A 17,883-nucleotide genomic window follows, 5' to 3' on the forward strand; every position below is an offset into this window, starting at 1 on the left:
ATAAGTGCATGAAATATTTTCATACCAGGTCTTTAAAGTTGCACTGATCTCTGGGATCAAATTCTTAAGTACAAGCGTTCATAAGTCAGACATTCATAAATTGGGGACCCCCCAATTAAACAATTGACAGGTTTTCATTTTACAGAATGTGCTCACTGTAAAAGTTTACAGCTTTGAGTTTAGTTTCATTTTAATGGAGTTCAACAATAACTTCTATCACTTTGATGATTAAAGAGATGGATTATGTGGCAATTGATTGGATTGGATCGGATCTGTTCTGCCTTTCACCAACAGGAGAAAAGTAGGCAATTTTTCATGTAATAGAGTTCTAACATTGTCAATATACTCAAACAACTTGGCTAGAGAAGTGGTTAGTTTTGGAACACTAGTCTTCAATACCACTGTCAAGAAGTTGTCAGCACGGATAGACTTTTCTGCATCCAGTGCCTTCAGCAATTTCCTTGACATCACATGGAAGAAAATGGACTGAGGATTGGCATCCATAAAGTTGGTGGCCTCTCAGTTATCCACTAAGATTTGCACAATGTTCAGCACTATTTGTCACTCCTCAGACACTGAAGCAATCCATGTTCAAATGCAATAAGATCTGGATAATATCCAGGCTTGGGCTGACAAGTGGCAAGTAACATTCATGCCACACAAATACCAGGCAGTGACCATGTCCAATAAGAGACAATCTAATCACCATCTCTTGATATTCAAAGGTGTTACCATCACTGGATCCCCCACCGTTAATATCCTCAGGGTTACCACTCACCAGAAACTCAACTGGACTCGCCATATAAATACAGTGGCTACAAGAGCAGGTCAGAGGCTAAGAACACTGTGGCAAATAACTCACCTCCTGACTCCCCATAGCCTGTCCACCATCTACACGGCACAAGTCAGGAATGTGATCCTCACTTGCCTGGATGGGTGCATCTCTACCAACACTCAAGAAGCTTGACACCATTCAGGACAAAGCAGCCTGTTTGATTGGCACCAGATCTACAAACATCCAGTCCCTCCACCACTGATGCTCAGAAGCAACAGTGTGCACTACCTACACAATGCACTGCAGAAATTCACCAAAGTTCTCAGACAGCACCGTCCAAATCCACAAACACTTCAATTTAGAAAGGAAAAGGACAGCAGATACTTGGGAACACCACAACTTGTAAGCTCCTCTGAGTCATTCACCATCCTGATTTGGAAATATATTGCCATTTCTTCACAGTCACCGGATCAAAATCCTGGAATTCCCTGCCTTCCAGCATTGTGGGTCAACCGACAGCATGTATACTGCATTGGTTCAAGCGGGCAGCTCACCACAACCTTCTCAAGGGCAATTAGGGACAGGTAATAAAGGTATATGAGCTGTAGGGTATGGGTGTGATAGTGATGATGTTTCTTCATTGTCTGTGTCCTCCTGCTTTTCCATCACTTTCTCTTTTACCACTCCTGGTCACTTTACAATTCTTTGGTATCTGAATGAGAAAGGCACAAGGGTGGGTTTGTGGTACAAATAGGAAGAGGTGAATGCATACACCAGTTAGATCTTGTGAATTAGTAGAAATTGTGGGATTTTGGGGGTAGGCCAGGGAAATGGAATGGAAGGATTAGCTATGAGCACATCATCACCATTAATGGTTTCAGCACTGTTGTTCACTGCTGCAGTCATGGCTGCTCTAAGAATGTGAAGCACTTTGAGTAAGGATAAACAGCTGTGACTGTTCCCTGTAGTTTAGGTGCTGCAGACCCTCAATTATATGCCATCTTATCTTACAAGAGAAAAGGAGTGCGCCAGTGAAAGTGCAATCCGTTTGGGAGTTGTCCTGGTTAACTAGCTGGCAGCCAGTGCAAGCAGTGAAATGAGATGTGGATAGGAGGCTTGCAGCAGCACTCAGCATGTGAGAATGAGATGAACCTATGAATATTCCATTGGAGTTCTAATTGATGTAGATTGTTGGTACGTGAATGATGGGGAGAGATGCATTGAGCTAGGCTACTGGAGCAGTTGGCAAGATATAGCTTTTGAAGACAAGTTCACTGACCTTGAGATCACCTTATGAGGTCAGTGAACTTCTTGTCAATTTCAGTGCTGTGCATTGTGGCCACTCATGGCTAAGTGGTCCCAATGCCTTCACAGAATTTGCCTGAATGGCATCCTGTGGTTAGCTGAGATTTCTCCTCCAATTTTCCTCCTGCAACAAAGGCCTCCTTTTCAGCACTGGAAAATCTTTCAGGCACATATTGTCATTATGTTGCCATTCTTATGATTTTTCAATGTCAAAATCACTTTCAAACTGATTTTTTGCATATGTTCTGGCCAAAAGGGGCCTCCAATTAAAGGTACAAGCTAGTTTTAAATAAGGCTGACAAGCTCTGAAGAGTCACCAAAGCCAAAAACGCTATCTCTGCTTTCTTCCAACTGATGCTACCTGACCAGTTGAGTTTCACCAGTAATTTCAGTTTAAGCTTCAATTCATGGTAGCATATCACAATTTTGAACCTCTGCTCTGGCATGCAGCCATTTAACATAGCGCTTAGCGTTCGCTGCATGCTGCAATCGTTTTTACTTATAGACAGCACAAAATTTACACTACACATCATAATCCTTCTGCCCTGCCCAATCTGAAGGCTGAAATCCCTGTGAAAAATATATCATAATTCACTTTGTGGTAATTCAAATAATTGAATAATATATTCCAACATCGTACCAGACTCCCAAAGCTTACTCAGCCTGATTGTCAGCTTAGCAGACAGAAATTATTAAAAAACTCAAGGTTGTCACACCAGCATTTCAGATATCTTTCTGCAAACTAGGCTGAGATTTTCGTTTCACCCTTTTCCTTGCCACAAAAAATTACTTACTACCTCGAATAATTCATTCTTCAACAGATGCTTTCAGTCATGGGAATTAGTGAAGCCTCAAGTTTCCAGCAGTAGCTGCTTCCATTTTGTGATGTCATTTACAGCTATTCTCTCTTCCAGTGTATTTTTATTCTTGAGATGGCTCATCATTAATTAGTATTTAAATCAACTTTTTCATTAAAATTACTAAATGGAGGTATACAACTTTGTATTGTTACTTTTTTTTCTAATTTCTACCAAGTATTGACCTCAAAGTTATATTGTCAGGGATCTTACTTATTCTTGAGAATGTAATTATCAAGTTCAAATGATATGCAGGGCAATTGTTTACCAAACCAAAGCAATTTCCAACACAAAACAAAAATGCAAATCTTGAAAATTTGAAACAGTAAAGATACTGGAAATGTGTCAATATCCGAAAGACAAAGGAAAGGCTGGAGACCCTTGCCAAAGATTTGATGACTGTAATATTGTTCTTCCTGCTCTTGTCTGGAATTGGAAAAATTCTGAAATTTTGCCTCCAATTTTCATTCTTCTCTCCTGTCACCTGGTCCATCATCGATTCTTCCCTTACCTTCTTTGACTTCTCGGTTTTTATTTCCAGGATTAAGCGGTCCACTAATATCCATTACAAACCCAACAACTTGCACTGCTATATCGACTATGCTTGCTTATACCCTACTTCCTGTAAAGACTTCATTCCATTCTTCCAGTTTCTCTGTCTCCATCACATCTATTCGGATGATGCTAGCTTCTACAAATGGTGCTTATGCCGTGTTTTCCTTCTTCCTCAACTCAAGATACCCTCACACTATGGTTGACAGGGCCCTTAATAGTGTCCAATCCATCATGCTCTGTAGTTCTGCCCTCACCCCTTCTTCTCCCTCTCAAAACAATGATAAGGTTCCTCTTGTCCTCGCTTTCTGCCCCACCAGCGCCTGCATTCAAAGATCATCTTCCACCATTTCTGTCACCTTCAGTCTGATGCCATCATACACATCTTCCCCTCCCCTTTCAGCATTCAGAAGGGACCATTTTATACCCTGGCCCACCTCCTCCTGCACCAACACCTTATTCCTCCCACCCCCAATCCACATACCTTCCCGAGCAATCAGAAGTTAAACACTTGTCCCTTCACCTCGTCCTTCCTCACCATCCAAACTCTCCACCCAGCACTTTAAGTACACATTTCCATCTCGACTGTTCTGGCCACTGTTCAGAAGGTGATCTCCTCTACGCTGAGGAGACCAAATGTAGACTGGATGACTGCTTTGCAATAACACTCTCTCTTAGTTCGCAAGCAAGATCAACAACTTTAGGCCATGAACTATGCCTTCAATTTTGATTTCTTCCACCTCTACCAGGAGATTTACCCTTTGTCATGGTTTTGCTTTCAGCCAGAGCTCATTTTTATTCTATTATTAGCATCTAATCTGGCCTTTGCTTGGTCTTCTCTGCAATCATTACCACTTCCCTTGTCTGATGTTCAGTGATACTTGGATGTCTAAACCTCCTTGAACTCTTCCTGACTTCCCGCTCTGTTCCAGTTGCCACATTTCCATTTCAACTGTATAAAGACTTCATTTGTGGCCAATGCCGATGCTGGGTACAGCACAACCTGCCCATGTTGAACATTCGAGCATTGCATTCAAATTCATATCAGAAGTCTTGGAAACTTTTAGTAGGAGCTCTAAGAAACCTACAGACTGACAATCATTTAACTACTCTATTGACAAAAGAAATTTTTTTTAATAAGTGAACTGCTTACTGGGGTGCACGGTGACTCACTGGACCGACTCAGGTTCCACCCCTCAACCTCTGATTGATGACAGAATTTGCTGCTCTCTTTGTCTTGCAGCTTCTGAGTTCACTTCCTATTGACTCCCAGGACAATCAGTTCCACTTGCCAAAATTTCGCTGTCAGAGGGAGTTCAAAGGCTGAGAGGAAGAAAATAATACAAGACTATGAATTGGAGTTCGAAAATACAATTAAAGAAACAGGACTCCCTTTGCGTCATAGAGGTCATTTGTGCTTGTGCACATTATTGTGTGCACTCAAGTGGTTCAGCCTGCCTTACGAACAGTCTGAAGCACAAAACCCATTACTTTTCCATCACTCTTCCATTCTGAAGAAGAGTCAATGCGCTTGAAACAGTAATTCTGTTTTACTCTCTGCCAGTGGTGCCAGTTCCGCTTTGTTTATCCAGCACTTTGTTTTGATATAACACAGTTTCTATTCAATTATTATTGCTCAATTTACTGATGTATGCTGGTTGTTTCTGAGAACTGTATCCATTTTGCACATTCTATACACTTGTTGTGCTAAATTAATAGAAATGGGGCAAGGTACATAGGAAGCAATCATCTAAAATTATCGTGGTAACTTCTTTGCAATATTTAAATTAAGGTGACATTACTTTGATATACACACAACTTACCAATGTTTATGCATGTATTAAGTGAAAGAATTATCTGCCACAATGAACAAAGGTGAAGGGTGACAAGAGATTGGTGTGTACGCAGGTTAATTTAAAGAGATAATAAATAGGAAGCAATTTTCAGTCATTGTCTTGATCTCCTGCTGCTAGTAACATTTCTAGGAAGCTTAGAAATGTACCCACTTGGCCATGTCTGCACCCTAACACATATGCCAATACCTACATTGATAAGTTTACAACAATCAGCGCAAGATTGTGATAAGTCAATAATTGTTTTCCTAGCAGTTTTCATGAAGCCTTCATTCTAAGGCAGCCTATGGTAACCACCAGTACCACAAAGACAGATCTCCAGATACCACATAGGCGATGAAGAGTACCCTCTAGAACCTGATGTTATCCTCGCATGTCAGTTGAGTACAGGAACAGGTACTGTCACTCCAAACAAAGTGCACATTTACAGGCATTTTGAAATAGTGCCTCAAATGTTCCAGAAATGTCCTGCAATTCACCTCACAGGATGCTGCATGGTAAATGTTACATACCGCATATTGCGCAGCTGAAACCAAAACATTAACAGTTATCTTTTGTCTTTCCAGAAGTAATAAAAACTCTATACCTAAAATATTTACTTATTTTGTACCTTTCAGGTCCTGATGAATCTGTGAATACTCTCAGCATCATGTTTTTAATTCAGGTATACCCATTGTAAAATTAGACCTTGGCTCCAAATCTTTATATTAGGATTCAGCACTTGTTGCATTACTTAAATATTTTCTTCTTGTCCTGTGACATGGCTCATCAAGATATATAAGGTCGGAGAAATAATATGAAATTCTAGATTGCATTTTATGGTCAAAACAACAACATTTCCTGATGCCGTCCAATCTATACATTAAATATAAATTTAAGATGTTATAATATCTTCAACATTGAGCTTGAGACAGAAATACAAGCTCACTTTATTGCCACCAGCTAAGAGGAATGCCATCAATTAATTTATCACTGCAACCAACAAGAGATGACCTTGATTAAAATGACATGAAGTTCTTAGATGCAATAAATGATAACATTCAAGAACAAAGAGAATTTTTGTTTTGAAAATCATTATTCTTATTTTACATAAAGTCTATGCTTCACAGTTTACTTAGAACAAACATATGCTTAGACATTCTTAAAGTTTGGTTTTGAAATTCCATCATAAATCCACAAAGAGTCAACAAAGTAAAGCATCAATCATTGAACTTGAGGTTCCCAAGAGTACAAAGGTGTTCTGTGACACACAAAAATCAAAATTTCCTCAAGAAAGTTAAGAAAATAGGAACAGATAATTTTTGGTTGTAGAGCCATCCAGTAAAGGTGTCTGTGTGTTGTGCAACCACAACATTGTACAATATCATAGTGTAAGGCATTAATAAGGCAAACATTTGTGAATAGCTCAAACAATCTGAAAAATTAACTTACATTTGTAATTTACGATTGACAAAGTGAGAATAGTGGAAGTATGAAATAATTTATTAGGGAGTGTACCTTTATGATTTCTAGAGGATTGAGCAATTTGGTAGAGGGACAGAAGATAGAGAAAAGGTGGCAGTAGCAATGGTGAGTGAATTATTTCAATACTGTATTGCAATTCTTTGATTGTTTCAAGGACAAAATGAGTATCTGATATCAACAAATTTATACTTACGAAGATCTAATCTTTTATTAATCTTTCATGAGATATGGGTGTTGTTGCTGCTATGTACAGTATGACTTGAAGGTGGACCTACAGCTGGTAAATTTGCCTCAGGGCACCATTAAATGGTTACAGCACTAAAAGAGGCCATTCAGCACTGTATCTGCACTGGCTCTTTGCAAGATCAACTTAACAAGTACCACTCTGTTGCCTTTCCTCCGGAGCCCTGCAAATGTTTTCACTTCAGAAAACCAATTTTACGAAAACTCTTAATATTGCTTGGAGGATTTAAGTTTTGTGCAAGTGGAAAAAATGTCTGATTTCAAGTTTAGTGCAAGTACCTGGATTTCCTTTAAAAGATGGAATTGAAAGGGCACGGTGGGCATTGAACATTATTTCTTACAAAGCTTCCTAGAAATCACATGACTGGTGATAACTGTTCTTCTGTAGACGCCTACTGGTACTCTTTGAACAATGACTGGATGGAGAATGCTTTGATATTTGAAATAAGTTGGGAAACAAGAAGCCTGCGAAGATGAGCAGCTCAGCTGATCTCTCTCATTTGTGAAAAGAAAAGAACTCTCTTGTTGAGTTCAGAGTGAAACCGATTTGTTCTTCTGCAAGAGTGATGAAGGAACTTTTCAATATTCTACTTCATGAGCAAGCTGTATCTGCCAGGATCTCCACAGTCAACCATGACATAACCAAATTTGATACATCCAGAACACAGATGGAAGTAAGTTCAGAAACTGCAGAGGCAGTGGTTATAATCTTTCAAACCTGCTTAGATATAAGGAGTGGTGCCAGAGAACTACAGAATTCCAAATGATATACCCTTTGTTGAATAAAAAGGGGAAGGATAAGCCCAACGATTACAAGCCATTCAGTTTAACCTCAGTGGTGGGAAAGGTTTTAGAAACAATAGGACAAAATTAACAGTTACTTGGACAAATGTGGATTAATGAAGGAAAGCCAGCATGTATTAAATTATGTTTGACTCACTTCAGTAAGTTTTTAAATTGAAACAGCAAAGAGGACTAATGAGGGGATTGTGATTAATGTAATGTAAATAGACTTTCAAGAGACATAAGATAAACTGCAACATAAAGAGGCTTGCCTTAAGTTACTCACCTTGCAACAAAGGACTTTGGTGAAACAGGAGGGCTGTTACAATGATCTAAGTTGTATAGTCATTATGACAGGTACTGGATTGACTCCAAGCTTATTTAATTAGATTATTTAATTTTCCCAGCTGTTGTGATGAGAGTTAAACCCAAGTGGAATTGAGGATTATCAGATAAACCATGATCACATTGAATAGCAGAGCCGGTTCAATAGGCTGAATGGGCCTACTTTTGCTCCCACGTCTTATGTTTCTGGATTATTAGTCCAGGTTTATGAATTACTAGTTCAATAATACAACCATTATTTCTAGTACCACATGGTCAGAAATTCAACCTCCTTCTTTCACAAGTTTCAAGGGTTGTTCAACCACATTTCAGCTTCCTAACAGCCAACATCAATTAATCCATTTGATTCTTTCACAGGCCAACAACGTACAATTAGATTGGGAAAAGGCATACCTCCTATTGGGTCTTCTTCATCAGAAAAAGAAGTGAAGATGAGTTCTGCTGGACTTGTCTATTTTTCAGGTTTTGAGTTGGAGTAATTTGTGCATTTTTTTTTTAAAAAAGAACATCGCTCATGGGATGTGGGTAACACTGGCCAAGTTTGGTTTAATTATCTATCTCTAAGAACAATATAGTCCCAAGTCAGGGTTGTGTTCGGCTTGGAGAAGAATTTGGAGGTAGTGTGTTCCTACGTATCTGCCACCTTTGACTTTCAGGGGTAGGGGGTCACAACTTTGAAAGGTGCTGACAAAGAAGCCTGGACAGGTTGCCGAGTTGCATCTTGTAGACAACATATAGCGCTGCACTGTATGTCAGTGATGCAAGTTATGGACAGGATTCCAATCAAACTTGTTGCTTTGTCCTGGACAGTATCAAGTTTCTTGAGTATTGTTGGAAATTCACCTATCCAGGCAGGTGGAGAATATTCCATTACACTCTTGACTTGAACATTGTAGATGGTAGACAGGATTAGAGAGTCAGGAAGCAAATTACTGACCACAGAATACCTAGCCTCTGAACTTCCCTTTTAGTCAGTGTTATATGGCTGATCCAGTTCAATTTCCGGTTAACAGTAACCTCCAGGATGTTGAAAGTTGGGGGTTTCAATCATGGTAATGCCATTGAAATGTCAAAGAGAAACAGTTAAATTCTTTCTTGTTGAAATGGCCATTGTCTGGCACAATCGTACAAATATTACTTGCCACTTATCAGCCCAAGCCTGGATATTGTCCAGGCTTTGCTGCATATGACATTATCAGAGAGTTATGCTGTTGAACATTCCATGATGATAACACAACATCTCCATTCTCATATCATGATGGAGGATAGGTTATTGATAAAAATGGTTAGGCCTTGAAGAACTCCTGTGATGGAGTTGGAGCTGAGGTGATTGACCAGTAACTACTACAATCATCTTCCTTCTTGCTAAACAGCAGTATGTTTTCTCGAGGGAAAAGTCATATGAATTTTCCTGGGCTCTTTGAAGCCACACTGATTGAATGCTGTCACTTCACTTCCTTGTTGTAGAACAGAGGGACCATGGGGTGCAAGTACATAATTCTTTGAAGTTTGAGTCACATATAGATAGGTTGGTTTAAAAAAGACGTTTGGCACACTTGCCTTCATTGCTCAGTCCTTTGACTATAGCACTATAGGATTTGGGAAGTCATGTTGAGGTTGTACAGGACATTGGCGAGGCCTCTTCTGGAATACTATGTCCAGTTCTGGTCACCCAGTTATACGAAGGATATTATCAAGCTGGAGATTTATCCACCAACCTCCTGATATAAGAGGTTTAAGTTATAAAAGGAAGGCTGGAGAGGCTGGGACATTTTCCACTGGAGAGTAAGAGATTTATAAAATAACGACCAGGTCTAGGTAGAGTTAAGGGTAGTTATCTTTTCCCTAGGATGGGGGAATTTCAAGACTAGGTGATGTATTTTTAAGGTGAGAGGAGAAAGAAGAATGAGATGTTTTAAAAAAAAAGCAAGAGGCATTTTTTTTTAAAAGAAACCATCAGAGGGTGGTTTGTGTGCGGAACAAACTCCAGAGGAAGTGGTGGATGCAGGTACAATTGCAACATTTAAAAGATATTTGGGCAGATACATGAATAGGAAAAATTTGGAGGGATATGAGCCAGGAACAGGCAAATAGGACTAGTTTAGTTTGGGATTATAATTTGGCATGGAGTCATTGAACCGAAGGGTCTGTTTCTGTGATGCCTGACTAACTTCTTTATGCATCTAATTGGTCTGAGGTAGTTGCTCTGCTTGATTTAGTTTATCTCCTTTAAGAGATAATTTCTTTTTAAATTATTTGAAATTTATGTAGTTTTCTGAAGGGAATTCAGTGAATCTGACCTTTTTTCTTAAAAAAAAAAACTTAAAAATCTTAGCAGCTTCTCTGGTTTATACTGCAATCACTACAAATTTTCTATCATTTGTAATTAAATTAGTTTTTAATGTAACTGTAAACTGGAAATTGTAAATCACAGCATGCCAGTAAAGTACACGTGATTGCTGTTAGCTTTAGCAGTGGGACGAGAGGACGAGAGGACGAATCAATCAATGCTCAACTGAAGTTGGGAGTATATTGAATTGGGGATGCTTCATGACAAATGGTGGATAAGGAGAGGAATGCCTGACCTACTTATTGGTAGCATGAAAGACCATGAAGGCCAAAACAAAAAAACAAAAAACAAAAATTGCTGACATTCAGCCCACATTTAAAAATCTAACAATCAATTTGGTCTTTTCCATAAGCTATCAAGAGCAATAATTATTAGAACCATAGGGCAACACAGCACATGTATGAATGGTTTCGTGTTCCCAATTAACTTTTTTGGTGATTGAATCTATGTAATGGCAAGGAGAGGTACAGACAAGTAGACTATTTCAAAATAACAAACAAACAAACTTTACTCAGTAGAAATCTCTCCTCATTTTTACACTACTGAAATTTGAGCTAAAATCAAAAATGATTAAAGTACCACCTTGTCTGTTACCAAATTATTTCTTTCTCCCTTCATTTGCTGTCTCTAATTTGACTGGAATAAGTACAATATAATACATGTTATTAAAGCAACTGTGTGCAGCTAAGATTCTATGCCATTTCCAAAGCAATTATAGAAATCAAACCTCTTATTTGAGTAACTTCTGGTGTCAAAGTACAAGATATAAAGTTCTTACTAATATATTACACATGATTAAAATTCTCCCCACTTTCCAACTCCTTCACTTTGGATGGAATAGAAGAAATTCTTTCATTAAAAGAACATAAGAACTAGCATTAGTAGACAATTGAGTCCCTCAAACCTGCTCCACCATTTGATACAATCATGGGTGATCACACTTCAGCCTCAACACCACTTTGTCTGGTCTCCACAACCCTTCAAGCCATTACTAATAAATAATCAAATCTCCTCCTTAAATTTACTCAACGTCTCAGCAACCACTGCACTTTGGGGTAGTGATTTCCACAGATTCACAACCCTTTGAGAGAATTAAGTTCTAATCTCCATTTTAAATCTGCTATTGCTATCCTAAAACTAATGATCTCTCATTCTAGATTATGCCAGTTGAAGAAACATCCTCTCTACACCAACTTTGTTAATTCCCTTTAACATCTTACGTTCCTCAATTAGATCTCCTCTCATAGGGCAAAACCCTTATCTCTGGAATCAGTGAACCTCCTCTGAACTGCCTCCAATGCAACTAAATCCCCCAAGTGATTCATTAATGTCTTATACAGTTGCAGCAAGACTTGCCTACTTTTGTATTCTATTCCTTTAGCAATATATACCAACATTCCATTTGCCTTCCTGTTTACCTGCTGTACCTGCATATTAGCTTTCTGCAATTCACGCACGAAGACACCCAGACCCCTCTGCACTAAAGCACTCTGAAGTTTTCTCCATTTAGGTACTAAGCTAACTTTCTATTCTGTTTACCAAAATGGATAATCTCACACTTACCCATGTCAAGCGTCTGCCAAATTTTGGCCATTCACTTAACTTGGCTGTATTCATTTGTAAATTTCTTACTTCTTCATTGCAACTTACTTTCCCCTTTATTTTAGCACCATCTGCTTATTTGGTTATTGTACTTTCTATTCCTGCAGCCAAGTCATTAGATTGTAAATAGTTGGGGCATGAAGACTGAACCCTGTGGCTCCTCACTAATTACATCTTGCCAACCCAAAAATGTGATTGAGTCCACAGAACATTGATGAGAAGCAGCTTCTGCCTGCTGCCACTACATGATTGGCTCCCACATTGCTGAACAATTTTGGGCTGTGAACATTGTGAGAAGCCATGGATCGCTGCAAGCGCGGGGGCCATGTTTGTTCTCTGCAGAAGGAATGGCTTTAAGTGTAAAGAAAGTCAGTTAATTTTTCCTTCAGCTGTTGCTGTAAACGGTGACTTCTAATTAATAGAGACCTTTACCAGTGTGAAGTGTCATCCTGTGTACACCGCTAACAAGTGAAAACATCTACAGAAGCTGAATCACAAATCAGCACTGATCAGCAAAAGAATTTTCTCAGAAAACGCTGGGAACAAAGAAGGCTGAATTACCTCCCCAGTATTTCCCTCTGACATAACACCCATGATATTTCCCCACTGCCCTGCCCCATGTCTGTCTGTATGTCAGCGTTTTAATTAGTAGTTACAGGCAGACAGCTTATAATTGTTTACCTGTAGCTAGAGTCCAATTATTTGTAATAAGTAGTGATTCTTGTTAAGTACAGAAACTTGGTTCGTGCTTTGTCAATCTGGATCTGATAGTCAGGTAAATTGGGAACCTTTGCATACTTATAAAACTTTAAGTTTTGTGTCAACTTTGCAAATTGAAGAGCTCATTTTTTGGTGTGCTATCCCAGTAAGGTGTAACAGTGAGTAATGAGGACAATAGACAAGTTATTCCCATTGGTATAAGCACCAATCTGGTATCAAACCACACTATAAATTCTAATGTTTGATCACTGGTCTTTGATTGGCTAGCTTTGTCAACTAGGGAACAGATGCAGCTGGGATGAATCCAACCATCTAATTAAATTCTTATTGTCCTGAAGATTTCAGGTGTTGCCAGGGAGAAAAAAAGACGACAATATGCATCAGCACAGAGTACAGAACTCGTGGAAGGAAATCAAAATGTTCTTTGAAGGGTGATGAACAAAAATGAGCTGGAGCTCTAGGAGGAAAAGATTTCTGCAGAGCAATGCAACCACCTCCACCCCGTCCTTTCCATATGTCTGCACAAATAAAAATATACACGATATTCAACAAACTAAAATTACCAGCTTCTTAAATTTTTTCTTGTTGTTCCTCTAAACTGTTTTTAGTGCTTTTGCACTAAATTCTAAAAATGTGCAGTTAGAACAGAGGATAAAAGGACAAATTATGAAGTTAGAGTGGCAGGCACACAAATGGCATTTCCAATATCAATTTGCATTTTAAAGCTCATTTTGATCTCAGAGGAAATTTTTTAAAAAAGTGAATGGCTTTAATCAAACCTATCTTGATCCTTAAGAGCTCTTCAGTCAACTCTGCACTTGGAGCAAATTCAGTGCCAAACAAAATGTAGCAAAAAAATTGAGGACTTCCATTCATTGACAGGTAACACTGCTGTTAAATCTTTGTAAAGAGCATATCCCCTCATGTCTTTTCGTATAGCAGAGATGGCACTAGGATGGAGAATAGCAGATATGACAACTAATGCAAATATCTTGTTCTAAAAGATATTCCTATTGATTTCGTCATCATAATGAAATGCTAACAGCCATGAAGATTAAGACTTGAACTAGCAAGAGAGTTTTTTTCCCCCAAATCTTTCTGTAAATTTTGCGCTAATCCAGAGAGGAATATTAAACACAGGGACAAGAACAAAGTTGCTGGAAGAAGCTCAGCAGGTCTGGCAGCATCCGTGAAGGAAAAAACAGAGTTAACGTTTCGGGACCAGTGACCCTTCCTCAGGAGGAAGGTTAAATGTTGGTGAGCAAAAAGGCTTTGTTTGGCATTTAAAAATCAATGGCAACATTAAACATTTCTAGACTGGATTCAACATGGATTAGCTGCAGCAAATAATTTTTTTTCCACTCTACTCCAAAACATGCCCCAGTAGCAACTTTAGAATACTGCTTCCTGTCTAAAGTTTTCTTCATTCCATCGTAACACTCTTAAAGCCCCCAGCAAGAATACGAATGTAATGGCAATTCAGGAGTTTTATGCCATGATTTGTGTCCATTAAGAACTGACTTAAGATTGCTGGGATAAACGTACTCTTTCCCTGTAACTAAGAGGCAGAGGACACTGGTGAGACTAAAACTCAATTGACAGGTGGAAGACCAGAGTCTAATTCACTAGCAACTCTGAACACTTCTTCATTTTAAAAAACATCAAAAGAAATCCAACAGATGAAGAAAGCAAAAGGCAACCACACATTACGTAATTTTGGGAGTTTAGTCAACATCTTAAACGGATTCATCTAATAATTGGCAAATGCTGTGCAATTCAGTAACTGAAGATAGAAGCTCTAATCCTGAAGAGGAAGCTTTTGTTTCTTTCAATTTAAGTGGTAAGCAATGTAGTTAAAACATTTTTTTTTTTTTTTTAAACTGTGTCTTGTACTTATAGATGAAAATTACACATTTAAAAGAAGGATGATATCTTAAGAGATCAACCCATTTAGTTTATCAGCAATAATAGAAATATTTACTTTTAGTGAGAAATGAAGGCTAACTGTTTAATTAAGGTACTTAACAGAAGGCCTATGACAATTGTTGGGCACACCGAGTCAAGACAAATAGCTGGATGAATAAGCAAATCTTAAAAACAAGCAAGCAGACGGTAGTGCTAAAGAATAGTTATTCACATGGAAGAAATATGAAAGCAGTGTCCCCGGAGACCATTGTTAGTCGTAACTCAGTGAATGCTTGGACTCAATCACAAGTTACTCAATAATCAAAGTTTCACAATGATATGAAATTGGTGTACAGTTAAAAGCTGAGGAAGAACACAGCACAATATGTTTTTAGACACTTGCTGATTGGGCAGGGGGGTAGCAAATGAACGTTAAATAAATAAGTGAGGTGATACCCCTTGGTAGGGAGAATACAAACAAGTTCTACACCTTATCAAAAAAGAAGTGGTAGAAGACCGACGAGCTCCAACGACGCAGGTGAAATAAATCAATAAAGCATGTCAGCAAAGCAATTAAAACAGTGAATTATGTTAAACCTATACAGGACTCTGGTCATGCCGCCATAAAGCTCATTTTTTAATCTTCACACTATGAAATAGACATAAAAGTACTGGAAAAAAGTACAAAAATGGTTTGAGGATGGGACCAAAAATTGATTCTAACTAAAGGGAAAGACTGAATGCTTTTTTTCCCTGTCAGAAACAATAAAAAGATTTTCCATGTTTAGGCTTTTGAACAATGCAAAAATAGGGGCCAAAAATTCAAGACGATTACAAATAAATCCTCTCAGGAAATAAAGAAATATTCATGCATTCAAAATGGTTAGAGTGTGCAGCATGCCACTACATAGACATTTTCCAAACAAAACAAACTAGACAAATAGGTGGGAGAAGAGAGAGGTGAAAAGCTGAAAAAAAAAACTAGAAAGAGGCTTATGTGAAATATAAATGTCACCACAGACTATCAGACCGAATGATCTGCTCTTGTGCAAGATGTATTTTATGTAAATTAGAATTCACTTGGTATTATGCCAAATGACATTTCTTTAGATAAAGAAAATATTGAACAGTAAACCTTACCTAAATTTTCTTTATCTTCCAGGAATTATCAGAATCTGGTCAGAACAGAAAGATTTTATTTTAAAATCTAACACGAAGTTATCATACCTCCATTTTGAAAGGCAAGATTGAGCAGGGGTGGCCACCTAATACTATTTGCTAGTGAAAGTTGGATAAAGAACATTAACAAAGCAACAGAATAACTGGATAGGGAATGATTTCCCCAGGTTTTCTTTTGGCAACATAATCAAAGTTATGATATGCAGATGACTGAAGTTTTGTGCAATTTACAACTGAAGATCTGGAAGTTATAGAGAATACGTCACAGTATTATGAACTATCCTGTGTCACCTGGCACTACTTCAGCGAATGCATTTATAACATTTAAGGACCCAGCTTCTTTCAATGCTATTTACTTAAAGTTCGAGGTGGATGCTTTCTATCAGACTTCACATGGATGCAGATTTAAGTCACCTTCAGCTCAGATTCTTCTGACATTTTATTACACTGGTCACCCAAAGCAAAACTGTACTGCACAGCCAGCCATGGCATCAAAAATAAAACAAAAACAAAAAAACTTGGCTTGAAGGTCTTTAAAAACAAAACCAACATTTTTAACATAATAAAACTGAACTGGTGTGAATTTCAGAATTATTATTCTCTATACAGGTGCAACCTACTGAGTACTTCCAGCATTTTCTGTTTTTAGTATGCTATGTTAAGGGTTTAGCTATTAATAAAAACGGTTATCTGAACTCCTTGCTTGAATTTCACTTCGACATTGATTATTTTCTGGGGAAATTGCCAGTTTTAACTTGGAAATTGAGTAATACTAATTGATCAAGTACACTCAGCATCCATTATTATAAATAGTTTGTAAGAGAAAAACCAACAGGATTACACATTCTAGATTGTCATAGTGGTGATAGGAAATAATACAGCAGCTTAACGCACTGCTCATGTCATGATGATCAATATACGCATGAAGAAGAAAGCATGGCCAAATTAAAACAAAACAGCCATCACAGAAAACGAATGATGCAACATCACTTACAACATGAACACAGATCTTTACATTAATGACTTCATCTTGGAAATATTTAGCGAACTTTAGTTTTGGAGAAGAAAGCATCATTAAATTAGCTTTCTTCACAAATAGTCAAAATTCAGCAAGATGGTCACAGATACATTCCTTCCATCAAAACTCTACAGTATGTACAGATACGAAGTTCTCTCAGCAGGTGTTTATGCTTCCAGTTTATATTTCCAGTAATTTCTTCATTTTCTATTGTGTCTTCCAGACAATCCGATTCCCTCTAGAACAGAAAAGTTTACATTAGTTGAACAATCTGCTAAAAACTATTGTAATTCATTTTCCCCCTTTCTTCCCTCCAGTTTGTACATGCTTAAAGTTTTGGCAAAGATCTGTAGCTCAGGTGGTGGATGAGGTTGTTGACTTGCTCGCCGAGCTAGTTTGTTTTTGTTGAGATGCTTCGTCACCATGTTAGGCGACATCATCAGTGGATCCTCCAACGAAGCAACGTTATTCTACTCCACTTGGAGGTTATACTGTCTGGTCCGCTATGTGGGAGTATAGTCATTTCCGGTTTTAATCTGTACGGGTTTGTGTACGGGGTCTAATTCTATATGTTTGTTGTCTATGTGTGGCTTGGGCTACTATGGTTACCTTGTCCTTAGTGAAGGCCATCAATTTAATTGGGACAAGGTAACCATAGCAGCCCAACCACACGGACACGCACGGGAATTCCTAGAGGCATGGTTCTCCACCCATACTTCAATCAACAAACATGTATATTGGACCCCATATACAAACCCATACAGATCAAAACCAGAAGTGACAGTACTCACCATATCGGACCGTACAGTATAAATTCCAAGCAGAGTAGAATAACATCGCTTCACTGGAGGCTCCACTGATGATACGTCTAAACAAAAACAAGCCAGCTTGGCAAGCAAGTCAACAACCTCATCTTTGTATATGCTATTCCA

General features: G+C 38.3%; 1 protein-coding gene across 5 annotated transcripts in view; it reads right to left on the reverse strand.

Annotated features, from left to right (window-relative positions):
• Nucleotides 1-10,257: 10,257 nt before the first annotated feature.
• Nucleotides 10,258-17,883, reverse strand: part of LOC109914976 (protein-tyrosine sulfotransferase 2) — a 105,379-nt gene continuing 97,753 nt past the window's right edge. For all 5 annotated transcript variants that reach the window (XM_048611629.1, XM_048611630.1, XM_048611631.1 and 2 more), the window contains one exon: nt 10,258-17,189. The gene's annotated coding sequence lies outside the window, so the exon portion shown is untranslated. The remainder of the gene's footprint in view (nt 17,190-17,883) is intronic.

Source organism: Rhincodon typus, chromosome 24, assembly GCF_021869965.1.
Source record: "Rhincodon typus isolate 14 chromosome 24, sRhiTyp1.1, whole genome shotgun sequence".
Taxonomy (NCBI): Eukaryota; Metazoa; Chordata; class Chondrichthyes; order Orectolobiformes; family Rhincodontidae; genus Rhincodon; species Rhincodon typus.